This window comes from Aplidium turbinatum, chromosome 2 (assembly GCF_918807975.1).
Source record: "Aplidium turbinatum chromosome 2, kaAplTurb1.1, whole genome shotgun sequence".
Classification (NCBI taxonomy): Eukaryota; Metazoa; Chordata; class Ascidiacea; order Aplousobranchia; family Polyclinidae; genus Aplidium; species Aplidium turbinatum.
The window spans coordinates 43,519,648-43,536,939 of NC_137473.1; the positions used below are offsets into that span (position 1 = coordinate 43,519,648).

At 38.4% G+C, this 17,292-nt stretch overlaps 1 long non-coding RNA gene across 1 annotated transcript; it reads right to left on the reverse strand.

Annotated features, from left to right (window-relative positions):
* Positions 1 to 296: 296 nt before the first annotated feature.
* LOC145764999 (uncharacterized) lies at positions 297 to 4,734 on the reverse strand. The gene is made up of 2 exons (XR_014288536.1): positions 4,686 to 4,734; positions 297 to 4,599 (listed from the first exon to the last, which is right to left on the reverse strand). It is a non-coding gene; the product is annotated as an uncharacterized LOC145764999 (long non-coding RNA).
* Between the last annotated feature and the right edge of the window lie 12,558 nt (positions 4,735 to 17,292).

The window sequence follows — 17,292 nt, forward strand, 5'->3', positions numbered from 1 at the left end:
GCATAATTCTGACAATTGCACAGTGGTATTTATCCAAAAACATTTATTGAACACAATGCAAATTATTTTGACAAGTGAAATACCTTTAAACAAATTAGTACAGTGTCTGAAACTAAATTCCATAAATTAATCAGACACTCTACAACAGGTCTGTACGACCAGTACAATCTGAGTTACTTGAGATTTGAACATGCTGTCATCTAAAAACTGGTGCTATGCTGAAAAACTGTTAAAACTCCCACTGTTTAGGGGAGCAGTCTTGTAGGTGCAGACAGTTAGGCACACACACTGTGGCGGCAGGATACTTAGGTGCAAAGCACTGTGGCGCTCAGTCATTTAGGTGCTATTCCTGGTAAAGTCTGCAGATGATATCAGCTTGGCAGGTAGGGCAATGCTTTTCACACAAAATGTTGTATTGAACAAAAAAATATCATTTTGTTAATGCTCGTGCAGTGCATTTATTTGTAGACTTTACTAGGAATACTACCAAAATGACAAGGTGCCACAGTGCTCCGCACCTACATATCCTGATGCAACAGTGTGTGCGCCTATTTGACAGGCGCCTAACTGTCTGCACCTAAAAGACGGTCCTGGTTTAGTAGGTTTACTGTAAATGCATCTCTTTTGCAAGGCTATGCTTAAGGCATTTAAACTTACTATGATTATACTCATCGCTTGTGTGATTGTTTGCTACAGTGTATCATTACACAATGTTGAGCGGACATGTGCTCAATGCAAAATAATTACTGTGGCCACAAGCTGCACAGTAGTTGTTGTAACAATCAAAATTGACTGGAAGAACAACAAAATCAGAAAAATAAAACACTAACACCAGCAAAATCCAAACTTCTAGTAATGTGCATTGATGGACCATCAATGATGGTGCAGCAGCACAGTTAGTAGTGTATTTAGTACAGCGACATCACAAGCACGATAGTGGGGAATAATCTGAGATAGGGCTAAACCAAATTGTAAACACTATTTTTTGCATTGACAGATAAAAAGATAAGCGAACACAGATCAAAACTACAAATAAAAAAAATTGTTTGGATTGCCATCTTTCGAATTACAATAAACCTGGAATTGATAGCTGTTTTCTAAACACAAAGCCCATAAATATCAGTTTGAAAAAGTAAATAAACTAACTTGCTATGATGTGTTTAGTTTCATGCAATTATATACTGACAAGAGTAGTGTTGAAGTTGATATTACATTACAAGTATTTTAAGCAAAATTATATGCTTCTGAAATGTTGGGTTGTGAAGATTTATAACTTTTAGGTCATGTCAAGAGTCAACTCAACACGTATTTGTAGTCCCCAGGATTAAAGGGAACAGGGCAAAAATGCTTCTGGTCAGAACTGCAGTTAATTGTTGTAATAATACACCAGTACCAGTATATCAAAAAGTATAGCGTGCTTGATTACATACATGAAAATACAACTTTATCCATTATTGCAATGCAACACGTGCATGACTATACAACAGGAAGCTATTTAAAGACAATACAGAAACAAAACCAACTAGGAAAATAGTGGCAAATGTAAAGGATTTGCTGTTAAACATGTATGTTGTTGTGCCAACATGTGTAAGATTTTGCAGTACGATAAAATGGTATTATTAACACAAGAGTGCTCAATGCCAAACGCAATACTAAGCAGAGCTAATTCAAGTAGATTGAATCACTAGTATCAAAGTAACCTTTTAGACCGTTTCACCTTTTGCGAGACAAGAAGGTGCTTGACAATTCCACATAAATTAGTATCAAAGTAACCTTTAAGACTGTTTCACCCTTTGCGAGACAAGAAGGTGCTTGACAATTTGACAGAGTTAAACATGCTGTAAAGATTAGGCTACTTTGAGAATAGTGGTTCAATCTAGATCAGTTGAAAAAAATCCAATACAAGTAGAACAGCAAATAATACAATGAAGGTAACGTTTAAAATTTAAAGTGGCTATTTTTCTAAGTTAAGTTTCCATGATTGTGATCAAAAAGCATTGTTTCATGGCAAGTATTACCAGAGTTAGGATTAATTTTTATCTGTCTGGGACTTCAAAAGTTTTAAAATAATAACTTTTTGTCTTCGTGATTTTTTTTAGGATCTGTTCTATTGCTCAAAAGTTATTTACAGTCATCCTGAACACCTCAAATTAAATCACTACCCGCAATAAACCTCATACTTCGTCTTAAGATCAAAATAAATATACGAAACAAACAGCAGTGATGCCATGGAGAACTAAATGTGTACGGTAACACAATGTATATAACCGTTAAAATTCCAAAAACCTATGAGCATTAATAATGACACAGAAAATCCAGTCTTGAGGTATCATTACCGTAGTTAATTTTCTTATGACACTTGCTGAAGCTTGATTGCTTGGATATAAGCTAGATTACAATCTTAGCGGAATGTTCCTGTAAATTATATTTTAATTTTGCTATTGTTTTACCTTTCTATTGCTACGGTACGGTACCCTGTTTCTCTTGGCCAGACGAGTTCAATTTTTTTTGTGCTTTTGCATACATAGATGTTGGCTGCATAGCTGAGTGGTGAAAACCCTGAAACGGCAATCGAAAGGGCGCCGGTTCGACCCTGCTCAAGAACATGCGACAGTGTCTTTGGCATGACACTTAAAGGCATGCCTGAAGGTGGACACGAAGATTGGCTTTCTTGCCTTCCCGTCCACTTAATTTAAATCTTCAGCTATCAGATGTAACCCTGGATATGACAAACAAACCATACACTTTATAGCACCATTGTACCGGTACTGTATATTATTATAGTTGATTTTTAAGTACCTAGCAGTATTGGATGAAATTTAAAATCTAGACCTGAAAACAACTCATGGATAGCTATGCCAATTAAGGACACTCCAATTACCGGTAATGTACCGCATAAAATTTAACATTAAAAAACAAAATATATATATATCTAACTTCTAAGCAAACTTTGTCAATTAGTCACAGCTGATACATTTTCTGATAGTTCAATTAACAACTCTCTACCTATTCAATACGGCAGAACTACATTCCTATGAAAATAAAACATTGCTTTAAGCTTATTTTAGAACTCCAAAAAGCTTTTTTAAATTTTGTGAAAGCAGGGAGTAATCAATATGAAACACAAAGAACCTACACCACGGTTTACAACAAAAATAAAAAAAAACTTGAAGTTATTAATATCAAATAAAATTTGCAAGTTAGTTTTTTATAACTAATGTGTTTTTGTCTTAATTCATGAAGCCTTTGACTAATACAATACGGTACGTGGTTAGAAAAGTATTCTCTGTACCGGTAATCATATCTTTGTCACCTTTTCAAGCGTTTTCATTCTTCTTGCAAACTGTGCAACTTGTCGTGATCTGTTCCCTTAGGTTGATATGATTTTAAAATTCCTTACATGTGTTCTATCCATAAGGTTGAACTCAAAACATTGCACAATTCAATTCATAGTTTTAAATCGCTGGCTTTGACAGTAAATTGAATTTTTACCTTTACGGAAAGAAAACCAAATCAGCTGTCACCTAAGATTTAGTCTTGTGCTGATACCCTACAGAACAAGCCTTCCTAACAGCATCACTTTTTTATAGCAACCTATTGGAGAGGTACGGTAGGCTACGGTACCGTACTTTTTTCTGCATATAACCTTAAAATCAGTTTGTCTAGTCGATTATTTTACTCACGTAGAGCTCCTTTTGTTTTGTTTTTCTTTTGATGCTTAGGCAAAGCTATTGCAGTACGGTACATTCATTTATTTTATTTTTCATTATTAACGAGTCTTGAGACAAAAAAGATATGGTACCGGTACTAACTACAATAGTCGATATAGCCCTTTCAACTCGTCACTGAACAAGAAAAGGTGGCAAAACCTTGAAAGGATTAAAACATGTCTGAATAGTAGATATGAAGTAGGTTATATGTTTGTAGTTAGCACGGCCACAAATTTTATTAATATCATTTTACATGATCCAACTGTTTTTCTTTTTGATGAGTTAAGAATTGTGTTTTAAATTTTCTTCATGAAACTTGGAGCTGATTAGAATTTTCAAGCTATCGGTACTTCTGAGAACATAACCATGTGGAAACTAAGCAATTCGTTTCAGCAAGTACATAAAATGGAATTTCAAGGTAACGTGTGTTTAGGATAAATTGCCACCTTTTTATTTTCTTTTAACTACCGTTGCTGCTTACTTACCTGAAGTCTTTTTATGCACCCAAAGTAGGTTACAAACCAATGATACATTATGGTAAACTGCACATAGTTAGAAATCAGGAAACCACTAGAAATGTGAGCAACCGTACAGAAACGAATGGCACACAAACCAAATATACCAATTGCATACAATTTAAAACTATTGATGTTAAAATTTGTAATCTCAGTTACATAAACAGTTCATAATTTTTTATATCGATTAAAGTACACAAAATCCACGTCCAAACTGATCGACTCTGGTAAGTTCCAACCACCGAGTGCTCGCCCAGATCCACCTTCCCGACAAAATGTAACAATGGCGTGCTGCCGTACGTTTTCAATTTGGCAAAAAAGCTCGCAGAAACTCACTCCATTGCTTCGACGATTGGACAACTTGCTTGCCGAGACTGCAACAGAAACATAGTTACTGAATTATCATTCATCTGTCCAACCAACAACTTCCAACCAGACTTCACAATTCAAAATACTTCACCTTCGACTTGAATGCATACATGCCCTTCTGGCTTCTTTCTCAAAACGAGCTAACGAGTAACAACTACACAAAAAAGCAAATCACGGTTGCCTCGTGATGAAATTGAGAAAGTAAGCTGATCTCTGATTGGACGGTAACATCACGTGACACCTCGTGACAAAAAGAAAACCTATTGAACTGTTACCGTGAATATTCATCACTGAAGTTTCCATTCTAGATTTTAACTTGACACCAACAACATGTTCAGTTCAGTTCAGTTGTTTTTATTTCTGACCATCATATCAAAACAATACACGTCAACATAGCAAAGGTCTAGAAAAGGGTAGAAGCGACAAAACGCGAACGTTAAAACGTGCTTGAGACCGAAGTAAGTTATTGATTTGAAAGAAATTTGGCACGGTCGCAACACCTTCACAAAATCTTAAGATATAAAGGGAAAATAAAAAAAGAAAATGTTACAAAAAAAACAAATAAACAACATATATTTAGGCTATAGCTTTATTAGCCCACATAGGTTTAGCTGATATAGTTAAGACAGCAGCAGCCGGCAGCCGTGGCCGAGTGGTGAGCGCGTTGGGCTCGCAGTCGAGAGCCTGCATGTTCGACTCCAGCCACCCGCACTTGCTGTTGTTTCTCTGGGCAAGAAACTTTACGATAATTGCCTCTACCTAGTGATCGATTTCGAGTAATGGGTAGTACCAAATTTAAGTCATAAGTTAAGTAGACAACCGGAAACAGACATTGCTGTCGGCTGCAGCGTGGGTCAGGTGTATGTCGGAAGGCGTAGCCTACACCGATGCATAGCGCTCAAGTCAGCTTTCCCGCAATGCAGGATAAAGATAAACAAACAAACAAACAAGATTTGTATGGACAGTTGCTATGAAGACCGGCCATGGTGCGTTATCAAGAGTTCTGATGGTCGTAAGGGGAACACGTCTTGATGCGTTTAGCTCATAGCAAAGAAAAGCAAGGCAGGCAAAGAAAACCCCACAAAGAAATCCTACCACGGGCAAAGCCATTTCAAGCGCAACGCACCATAGGCCTTGCACGATTCACAAAATAGATAGGCTATAACTTGACGACAGGAAAACAATGACAAAAACAAATAAAACAAACTAGCAAAAACAACATCATCATCTTGCGAAAATTCAATTATACCCAGGGAAGTTATATCTTGAAGATATCAAGCGTGCTTTGATAAAACTTGCGTTGATAAAGCGATAATTTTAGACCCCAGTCAGCTAAACTCGTCACCTCCACACTGATCCAACGTTAGCAAACGTTGAATTAATGCAAAAACGACAGGCATCGCCAGCTGGGATGTAGTAGTGGCATGTCACAGTAATATGATAAATTTGGGTTAGGCTACCGTATGTTTTACACGTTAAACCATAACAAAAGTGAAAGAAAAAAAAAATCCAATTTGGCATGTTAGAAAAATAGATAAACAATCAGACAATAGCATGACGATCCAGTCCAAGATATTGATATAAAACAACTGGTTGGAGCACATGGCCACCGCTTCATCGAAAGATGGTGATTGGTCGATGTTACGGGCAATCTCTATACAAATCAAACGTCATATAAAACCGTTCAGGTCTACTGAATCTTACGTCATGGAATTTTTCTTAAAAATGAGCCAAAATTGCACCATCGTTCGTAAGACTTGTGTCAAACCTGTTTAAACATGAAATATTGCATCACCACCTTTGAACACCTGTTTGAATTGCGTGACAATGTCTTTCACTATTACGTCACAGTACTGCGTACGTGAGTTTGAGATATTGATATCTATTCTGGTCATTCGTGAAATGGTTGCTTGAGAGTTAGTCGCACATTTAACTGTTGGCTTAGTGCTTGCTAGCTGGACAAATTCTCCGTCTTTATCTAAGTAGTTTGTATTGTAGTGACAGTTTTTAGAGGCGTACGGTGTTGTGTCCCATTTTCGATAGCCGCGGGCTAATTTTACAGGAATACACTTTTTGAAAAGACGTTTCAAAAGAGTGTTTGTTTTTCGGTTATTACATACAGACGAACGGATTCGGGAATCTTACGTTACAATTTTCCCACGAAGAGATTATGGTTTACCGCTGTGACCATACATAATAAAGACGTGACTTGTTAGCTGGTAGGCCAAGAAGCACTAGAAGCACATAAATAATAAAGACGTTGTTGTCAGTTGGAACTTAGAAGCACAAAGAATAATAAAGAAGATTGTTGTTGGTTGGTAGTCTACAGAAGCAAAAGATTAAAGCCGTTTTCTTCTCAGTTGGTGCAGAAGACTTAAAGCACAAGAAAATTAAAGACTTTTCTCAGTTGGTACTGAAGAACTTCAACCAAAAAAATTAAAGAAAAAACAACATTGACATTCATTGGCAAAATAGAAGATTAAAGACAATCGATCTGTGCTTGAAGATTCAAGTCGAAGAATCCAAGCAAGTTTTGTGGAACTTTAGGACTTCATATACCCGTACAACTACGGTATCGTGCATTTTAATTCTTTTTTGTATTTTTACGGTCTTTGCAGTTAAGTTTTTTATAACTTAATATTTTGTGTGTTTGTGTAACTTAATTTTTTTAATTGGTAAATTTAGCCTCAACATTTAATATGTCTACACTCGGTGGCGACAGGGACTCGGCCGCCGTCGACTCGACTGAGTTTAAGCCTGATGATGTTCTTTGCGGTCGGGCAGGCCATTCTGGGGAGGGACCCAGTAACGATGAGGCTAAGTCAGTTCGAGAGGCCCGGCATCTTAGAAGGGATATTTTGACTCAAATTGGGGAACTTTCTGTAGCCCTAGGTTCTTTGAGTGACAAGCAGGAACTGTTAATTTTTCGATCTAACTTATCTACTCTAGAAGAGGAATTACGGCATTTCCATGCTCTTTTGACTAAAATTTTTAACTCTGCAATTTTGGCAGAACTTCGTGATAGGGTAGATCCCGAATTTAACTCGTTGAAAAATAACTTCGAACAAAAAGTAAGTGAGTTCACAGATATGTTGGATGCTGACATACATCCTGAGGATAGCGCCTCAAATGTAAGCACTAGGATGTCTAAGAGTTCGTCTCGGATAGTTGCACAAATTAACCTACAGCTAAGACGAGAGGAGCTCCAGATCCAAGCTGAGGCCGAAGCAAGAGCTGCTGAGGCCATCGCGAGAGCTGAGGCCATACGAGCTGAGGCTGCCGTGAGAGCTGAGGCCGAAGCGAGAGCTGCTGAGGCCGCCGCGAGAGCTGCTGAGGCTGTACGAGCAGAGGCCGACGCGAGAGCTGAGGCCGAAGCGAGAGCTGCTGAGGCCGCCGCGAAAGCCGAAGCGAGAGCTGCTGAGTTCGCACTCAAAGACGCTCAGTTGAGGGCTGAACAACGTAAAGAGGTAGTTTTAGCTAAATATCGATCAGAGTTGGGCTCCCGGCGTAGTTCTAAGAAGGGCTCTTCTAGCCATTCCAAAAGTGAACATCAATCGCGGTTGAATTTACATAACCTTTTCCAGACACCTGTTCAATCTGTAAGTGGACCAGTACAATCCACATGTTTTCAAGCTGTTTCAGGAGGTATCGGGGCCGCAGCTAAGGATCTTCCGAAGGATTTAGAGCCAAGGCCTGCGAATTTTAGCCAAACTCCTCCCCCAGAGCGTACAGGTCACGGGGCCGCCATTAGCAGTAGGCCTAATGCTTTGCCCCCTTCACAGTTTTCTGCGCCGCTAGTTTTTGATCGCCCAGCTACACGTAATTTGGGTGATTGTGAGAGGCGTATCGCGTCTCCTGATGTTAACTTGTGTAAGGATCGTGATCGTGCTGTGCATGTGACTGAGCCCCCTGAGCCCCTTAAGGGATATGGCTTGTCTTCTCCCGCTAAATCGAGTTCTCAACAACAGGATAGCTTTTTTGAATACCAAAATGTAGGACGTTTTTCGATAAGGCGGCCTTGATTGGTTACGATGGTAATAATATGCCATTTGTCTTCTTTAAAAATCGTATTACGGCCTTGATGGCAGCTTCGCCCTTTAAAGGAACTCGTTTGACTTTGTTACAAGCAGCTTGTGTTAGGACAGCTGCTCAAACGATTGCTAATTTGGTTTCCGACACTCCTGGCTTGTCAGAGGAAGACAGAATAGAAATGTCGTTAGCTCGCTTGTCCCAGCGTTTTGGGGTTCGTGGAGGTCTTTTCGCAGAACCAGAAATTAGAAACTATCCCTATGGTAGCAAATTGACTTCGATCTCTTCCAGTGATTAGAAAGAGTTTAAAGATGAATTGTCGCAGTGTCTGCTTTACGCGCAAGCTTATGGTCAGCGTGACAAATTGGAAGGACGTTTTGTTTTGGATTTGGCTAAGCGACTCCCGTTTGACGCTAAGCAGCGTTATCTTGACTTTTTAGGTGATCAGTATGGTGGCACTGATGAGCCTACTTTTCAGAGTTTGTTTGAATTTGTAGTACGGGAGGAAACGCGCAAGTCGACTGATTTTAGCATTATGCTAATGGGCGATTCTGGTGAGTCGCAGCATTTTAAAAAGTTTGGCAAAGGAAAATTGCCTTCATGTCCGGTTAGGCAGACGTCCGTAAAACCCCATGATAATGTGATTTCAGGGAGTTCGCAGTACTCGACTGCTGTTGGCGCACCGCGCGGTGGTGTGGCCAGACGTAGTGACATACCGGCATGTTTTTATTGTTCGTCACGTGGTCAAGTTGAATATCATTTTTTGTCTAGTTGTAAAGATTTTTTGCGCTTGACACCTAAAGATCGGAGAGATGTCATTGTAAAAGCTGGCAAATGCTTAAATTGTTTGCGCCAGCATATGGTTAGGGACTGTAATCATGCAAACAACTGTCGTCAGTGTGGGCCTAACAATGATAGGAAACACTATTTTCTTCTGCATGATTTTTATGTGACGTCACGTGATTCTCTGAATTCGATTGGCAAAGATGATGCTGGAGCCAGAGTTCCTGTGCGTAATGTTAATATTGGAAATGTTAAAGCAGCTTTTAACCGCGTTACTGCTGCTCGTGTTTTGAATCCAATGACTGGCAAATCGAAGTTGGTGTATTGTCAGCATGATCCTGGTTCGCAGTTGACGTTTGTTTTGAGTGATTTGGTGTGCGAACTTGGTCTTAAACCGTACGATAAAGCGTCGTTTAAAATGGATTTCCTGGCTGGTCAGAAAGCTACTTGTGCTGACCTTGTCAAACTCAACATCCAGTCGTTAGAGACAGATGAACTGTTTTGTGATATAACCTCGGTGGTTAACCCAGCTTGGGCTGACGATGTTAAAACTTTACCGCATAAACAAGATTTAAGTGGTTTCCGTCATTTTCATGACTTGAATATGTTTCATTTGAATGATTGTAGTACTGTAGATGTACTGATTGGCAACGACAACGCTTATTTGATGTGGGCAAAAGAAGAACTGTTGGTGAAAATCGTAGTGAACCGCATGCTTTACTCACTCCTCTCGGTTGGTTGGCTTGTGGTGGTAAGTCACCCTTAGATGAAAGCGTTGCTAATGTGTGCAGAGTGCAGACGTCTTCAGAGTCGGATGTCATCTCTGGCTTTCAGCGTAAAATTGAGTCTCGTGATATGGAAATAGCAGACCTGAATAAAGTCATTCAGGATTTGAATTTGCAAAATGAAACCTGTGAATTGTCTCGCAATGATATTTGGCTAGAGAACTTGTCGAACCGAATATTGAGTTGAAAGATGGTCGATTTGAGATACCTGTTCCGTTGAAGGAAGATATTGATTTACCTAACAATTTTGTGTTGGCGTCAGATAGAGCTGCTGCTTTAAGGAAGAAGGCTTTAAAACAACCTGAACTTTGTGATTTTCTTACTGACATCATGAAGGATCTTAAATCTAATGGCTATATTGAGCGTGCTGGTGAAGCAGGAAATGTCAAGGGATTTGAATGGTATTTACCATACTTTGTGACGTCACAATTAAAAAAGCGTATTGTTTACGATGGCAAGTCTGAATTTCGAGGAACTTGTGTTAATGATGTAATGTTTTCGGGTCCTGATTTGTTAAACTCTCTGGCAGATCTCTTGGCTAGATTTCGGCTTGAAAGGTTTGGTTTCATGGCCGATGTGATTAAATACTTTTTTCACATTTTGGACTCTTCAATTCGTAAGCCCAATTTTATTGAACTGCTTACGTACACAGGCAGTGCCGTTCGGATCGTGAACGAACGCCCTTTGGTACCTTTGAGTGACGACCCTAGGGATTTTACTGTCATCACCCCTGCCTCACTTTTGACCCCATACTTAGACCCATACTGTGCTGTTGGGCAACCACATGATCGTGACCAATTAAGAAGGGATTATCGGTTCAATTTGTCACTTTCTCAGCAGTTTTGGAGTAAATGGATCGATTTTTACTTGCCAGGTCTTCAGGGCCGGAAAAAATGGCTAAAAATGGCCGAGAATTTAGAACCTGGTCAACTTGTAGTGGTAGGTTTTCTCCAAGACATTGGTAAACGTGGGAAGTATCAACTTGGGAGGGTGCATGAAGTAGTTCCACAAATTAGGAAAGGGAAGCCTGTGGTTCGTAGAGCCAAAGTTGCCGTCTGCAACTATGATGAGAGTACGGGGAAAGTGAAAGTAGACTACGTGTTGAGAGATATTTCGTGCCTCGCCCCCGTAAAGAACACCTAAGTGTTAGGGTTTGAGCCTGGTTTTGTCTGCGGTGGCCGACACTCGTCTGAGCCCAGAACAGTCGGTTATTATCGCAACCATTGTATATAGCGTCATTTTAGCGTGTACCTATGGTACCAATTTCATGTATCGTCGTGTTTATTCTTATTGTTGTTCATTCTTTGCATGCCCTTTGTATTTGCGTATTAACTTAAAAGTGAGTGACTCAAACAATTTGTGTATCGTGTGTTTTATTCATTGGCTCACGATTGTCCTTAAATTCCTTTTTAGTTATGCCATGTTAAACTGTCATAACTAGGGGCCGCTATGTTACGGCCAATCTCTATACAAATCAAACGTCATATAAAACCGTTCAGGTCTACTGAATCTTACGTCATGGAATTTTTCTTAAAAATGAGCCAAAATTGCACCATCGTTCGTAAGACTTGTGTCAAACCTGTTTAAACATGAAATATTGCATCACCACCTTTGAACACCTGTTTGAATTGCGTGACAATGTCTTTCACTATTACGTCACAGTACTGCGTACGTGAGTTTGAGATATTGATATCTATTCTGGTCATTCGTGAAATGGTTGCTTGAGAGTTAGTCGCACATTTAACTGTTGGCTTAGTGCTTGCTAGCTGGACAAATTCTCCGTCTTTATCTAAGTAGTTTGTATTGTAGTGACAGTTTTTAGAGGCGTACGGTGTTGCGTTCCATTTTCGATAGCCGCGGGCTAATTTTACAGGAATACACTTTTTGAAAAGACGTTTCAAAAGAGTGTTTGTTTTTCGGTCATTACATACAGACGAACGGATTCGGGAATCTTACGTTACAATTTTCCCACGAAGAGATTATGGTTTACCGCTGTGACCAGTCGAAGAGGATGGAAAAACTTCTGCAGACTCTGTAGAACTTCTAAGGACAAAAAAAACACAAGAACCAGAAGGCCAGTAGGAGTACTTACAACCTTACTATTTTGCTAATAAATCTACACACATTGGCCTATTATTTCTGGGCAAAAAAAAATATATATATTAGTAAGTTTGGTGTATGTTATACTTAGATAGGATTATTTCAAGGAAGATTTAGCTTGTTCATTTTTGATTTAAAGCTTTGTACTGTTTTGCATTCATTTCTTAAGGCAACTGCAGCTAATAAGGCCCGGCCAGTAGCCTAATAAGGCCCACCCCCTGGATCTCCGTTGTTACAAATCTTTTAAACAAAATTGAAAGCTCTGATTGCTGTTATGGTGAATTGAGACTAACTGGTAAAGTTTCACAGCCTAAAGTTGAGAACTTTTTGAGTTACGGAAAGTTGAAGTTTGGGGGGACTGAAATTGAGTGGTTTTATTAATTTTTACATATTTTAGACTGTTCTGCAGTTAAAACCGCTTTGACTTCCGTTTTTTTGCATTTTATGTGAAAGATATGTGCATGCTGATGCAGTAAAACCAATAAATTTGAACTTCTTTTCTAATTAAAGCAAGACTGACCTAATGATGATCAGACTAGGCTAATTTTGGTAATGAGGCCCATGGGCCCCTGGGGTAACGTTGTGCACCCCTGGTTAAGAAAGTGAGGGTTAAAGACTTGAGTGACCTGAACAACTCTTGTTACACCATTAATCCAATTTGTTATTGTAATGGAAATGTCATAATTTCAGAATCAAAATAGCCTACTTTATCATCCCTACCATATCTAAAAACACCATGTCGCTTTTTAAAAAAATGGAGCATGGGGCGGGGAAGGGAATAGTCGTCTCTGTGTATTTAATTATTAGTTATGTGCCTGTGTTGTCAATTAGAATTTGTTTTGTGGTGTTGTTATAGTGAAAATACACCTTTTCCATCACTTTTGGTGCTAATTCAAACCGGGCCTTATTCACAACACGTGCATCTAGTAAGGCCTGCTTGAGATTTTTTTTAATATTTTACAACACCTTTTACTTAGAAACTTGTTTCATAGATATGTTGTATAGATAGACCCACAGTATCCTCATTCCAAGTTTCGTTCAAAATTATGCAGTGTTTAGAAAAATATTGAGGTTTGAAAATTAGCGGGCCTTATTAGCTGCAGGTGCCTTATAGTAGGGGGAAGCTTGTTCCAAAGTGTTGGCCCCATGTACCGTATTGATTGTTTGCAAGTGTTAATTCTGCAGTATATCGGAATATATGGAGAATTTCTTCTTGTTGTTAGGCTATTTGATTGTTTACACATAATTATATCATTAAATGTTGTGGGAAGTAGGTTTTTTGAATATTTAAACATGAAAGTTGCAATCTCTGTATTTTTCATGTGGTTAATTGATTTTAAATTATCGAGTTCCATTACACCTTTTATGCTTTCTCTGCGGTCAATGTCAAATACAATACGAAGAAAGTTATTACATGTACGTTGCAGCTTTTGCAATGAAGTTTTGTTTTCATGACACCATGTTGAGATACAATATAATATCTGACTCTCAACTAGAGAATGGTAAATGGAGAGAAGTGCTTGTTTGTTTAGGAAAGGCTTAATTTTTTTGTCACGCAGAGTGTTGATCTTATTTTTTGAAGCAAGATTTCCATATGAGATTTCCATGATAAATGCTCGTTTACAATTATTCCCAGAAACTTTATTGAGGCAACTTGTTCTATGTTGTTTTTTCGAATATTTAAGGGTGGGTTGCATGATAGTGTCTTGCTTCCTTGACTTGAAAATAATATATGTTTGGTTTTGGTGACATTTAGAGACAATCGATTTGTTGATAGCCATTGATCTATGCATAGCCTACAAGCTCTTGATTTGCCATATCATATACAGTGGAAACGGCTTTATTTTTATATATAATGGTGCATTCGATCATTATAATTTGGGCATTCGATTGACCTTCGGGAAAAATTGACCGTTCTAAAAGTTGAACAGTTGACTATAAACGCCTGTTCTTACATGACTGGTCACAACGGTAAACCATAATCTTTTCGTGGAAAAATTGTAACATAAGATTCCCGTATCCGTTCGTCTGTATGCAATGACCGAAAGAAACACTCTTTTGAAAACGTCAATTCAAAAAGTGTATTTCTGTAAAAATAGCTCAAGGCTGTCGAAATTGGAATGCAACGCGATACACCACTAAACTTGTCACTACAATGCAAATTACTTGGATAAAGACGAAAATTTCGTCCAGCTGGCAAGCACTAAGCAAAACAGTTAAATATGCGACCAACTCTCAAGCAACAATTTTAAGAATGGCGAGAATACATTGCAATATCTCAAACGCACGTAGGCAGCTACTGTGACGTGATAATGATAACCAATGATAAGTTATTCAAGCACCTGTTCAAGTTTGGCTTACACCTGTTCAAGTAATTAAAGATTTAACGATGATGTAATGTTATGCTGCAGATGCAATGTTTTACAGGTCTTGCAAGCGATAATGCAATCTGCTCATTTTTTAGAAATATTCCATTACGTAATACGCGAAGATTCAGTAGACCTGAACGGTTTTCTATGACGTTTGATTTGGTGAACAATTGTCTAGAACAATGACATAAAATAAAGTGAATAAAATCTAAGCTGCTCGATCAACCAACATACGGTACATATTTACACGTACTTTACTGGAGGCACCTTGCTGTGCATTGGGCAAAGCTCACTGCTTGCAGTTTGAGCCCTTTGGCAAGGTTGGCAGTAATCTGTAGCGCACCCAGCATGGGGCTAAGGGGGCTTTTGCCACCGCGACTCACAGGACAACCGAAGGAGAGGATGAGATATCTTCGCCGAATCGGAAAGTTCATTTTAATGACAATGTTAATGTGAGACAGATACCTCCACGACGGAGCAGGCGACGTGCCAAAGGACCGTCAAAGTTAAATGACTATGTTCGTACATAAAGCTCCGGACGTTGAGAAACAAACTGTTGCTCACAACTTCCTTGTAGAAAAAGGGGGGTTGTGGTATTCGTGTGTGACGTAACAATGACCCACTGTTGCCGTCTTGTTATCGTATGCGCTATGATCAGTTTAGTATTGTAGTTCTCGCTTAGTGGTTGCTGAATGTAAAGTGTTGCTTGATTGTACATATTAATAAGCTGTAGTTCTTTCACAATAAGCCCCCCCCCCCCTACACCTGCCATCAAAAATGAAGTTTTTGTATGTTTCCTATTTGTTTCACCGAATTTGACACTAAAATCCACGAGGCTTTGCTAATAAAATCATACAATCCTCGCCTCAATATGCAGTTGTTTGCCGCAGGTGCTTCTTATCTGCTGAAACGTCTTTTCTTAATTCATCATATGATGCGTGTTTGCGGTTTGCCTCGCGGAATTAACCGCCATGTGATGTGCCTTTCTCCTCTGCTTTGCTGTTTCATTCTTATGCATTTCGTTTTTCAATTTATTGTGTAGATCAGTTATATTTCAATGTAGATGTTAAATCAGTAATTTTCCGTTACTTGAAAAGGGCTAACATGTGTATGGCCGAAAACGTTCGTAGTTTATAGTTTATGTTCAGTTTAATATATTATGTTAAATGCCGTGTGATTGCTTGGATTTATCTATTTGGATGAATAGACCACAATTTCATTTTTCGAGTTCACATCCTTTGATTGGATGCTTATTCTATCTTACACCAAAGAATAGGATAACGCTTTTCAGCGGTGTGTGGAAGTATCTGAGAAAGAAAAATGTTGGCATTGATGATGCTAAACTGTTCGATCTACACCAAAGCTAGTGCAAAGGTGTCTTAAACCTGATAGTTAGTGTTAGATTTTCAACAGGTCCTTGAAAGGCCTGCTTTTCGTTTTACTGCATTACTCCCATTAATTTGTGTATTCACCACCTAGCGTCATTTCCCTTTCATTGTTGTGTTATCGTTGTTTGCAAATGGCAACACTCACCATGAGATTGTCATGGAACTTTCGAGACGTTTTCGTTTGGTGCTAGTTTGCCAGCTAGCCGAACTTGTTAGTAATTGTAGTTTGTGACTGAAAATTGATTGATTGATGTTTATGCTTTGTTAGCTGTTTCTCTGTTATGTGTTTCTACAGGACTTAAGTTTGACAACTGCTATGGTAATATATATTTACGTGTAGGCTGTCTGTTTCCATATTTGCAGCTTGCCATCTCTCAAAGTTCAACTTACTTAGGGCTACCATATGTCCTCTTTTAAGAGGATTTGTCCTCTTTTTTGAAGAAAAATAAATTGTCCTCCGAGGACACCCAAAAATGTTCAAATGTCCTCTTTTTTTAGATTTTCAGTTTCCTTGCTCATATTTTCAATAAGATTTCATTGTTATGTGACTTTTTCGCAATTTCCAACCATTTCTGTACCATTGCAACATTCTGATTTATAGATTTTCAAAAAAACATTGACGTACTATTTGATCTGCTGTTCTAAACAATCTTAGACGTTCATTGAAACATACTACGTTGCTTTGCGATTGTTTTAAAAGCCAAATAATGGTCAGCGATGAGTGCGAGTGGAACTGCAAATCCAGTTGGGATGAAATTTCCTTACTTGAGGAGATCTCATCAACCAATTTATGAAAATGAAAAATTAGACAAATTAAAAAAATAAGAAAATTAAAAAATGGAGAAAATCACAAAGAAATGAAACATTAAAAAACGCAAAAACTTGCAAAAGAGTTTGATATATTTACATTTTGAGTTTTTCACACTTTTACAATAAATTATTATTTTACCCAGATCTATTTTGTATTGATTCAGCGATTGTAAACGTTGCTGGTTACCAACTTAATAGTTAGGCTAATTTGTCAAGTGAAGCAAATCGAAAAATAATCCAAAGTGCACTATGCATGACATACAGCCTATTTCAAAATAAATCCTGGCATGGATACTTACAACTTATGTGAGTGTTAATGTAGAATGACTTTAATCTATGATGCAGCCACAATAATACAAGGAAAAAAACAGCCTTTTAGTTGTGTCTGTTCTTTGCATCTCATTAACAGCTGTATACAACTTCAATTATATTTC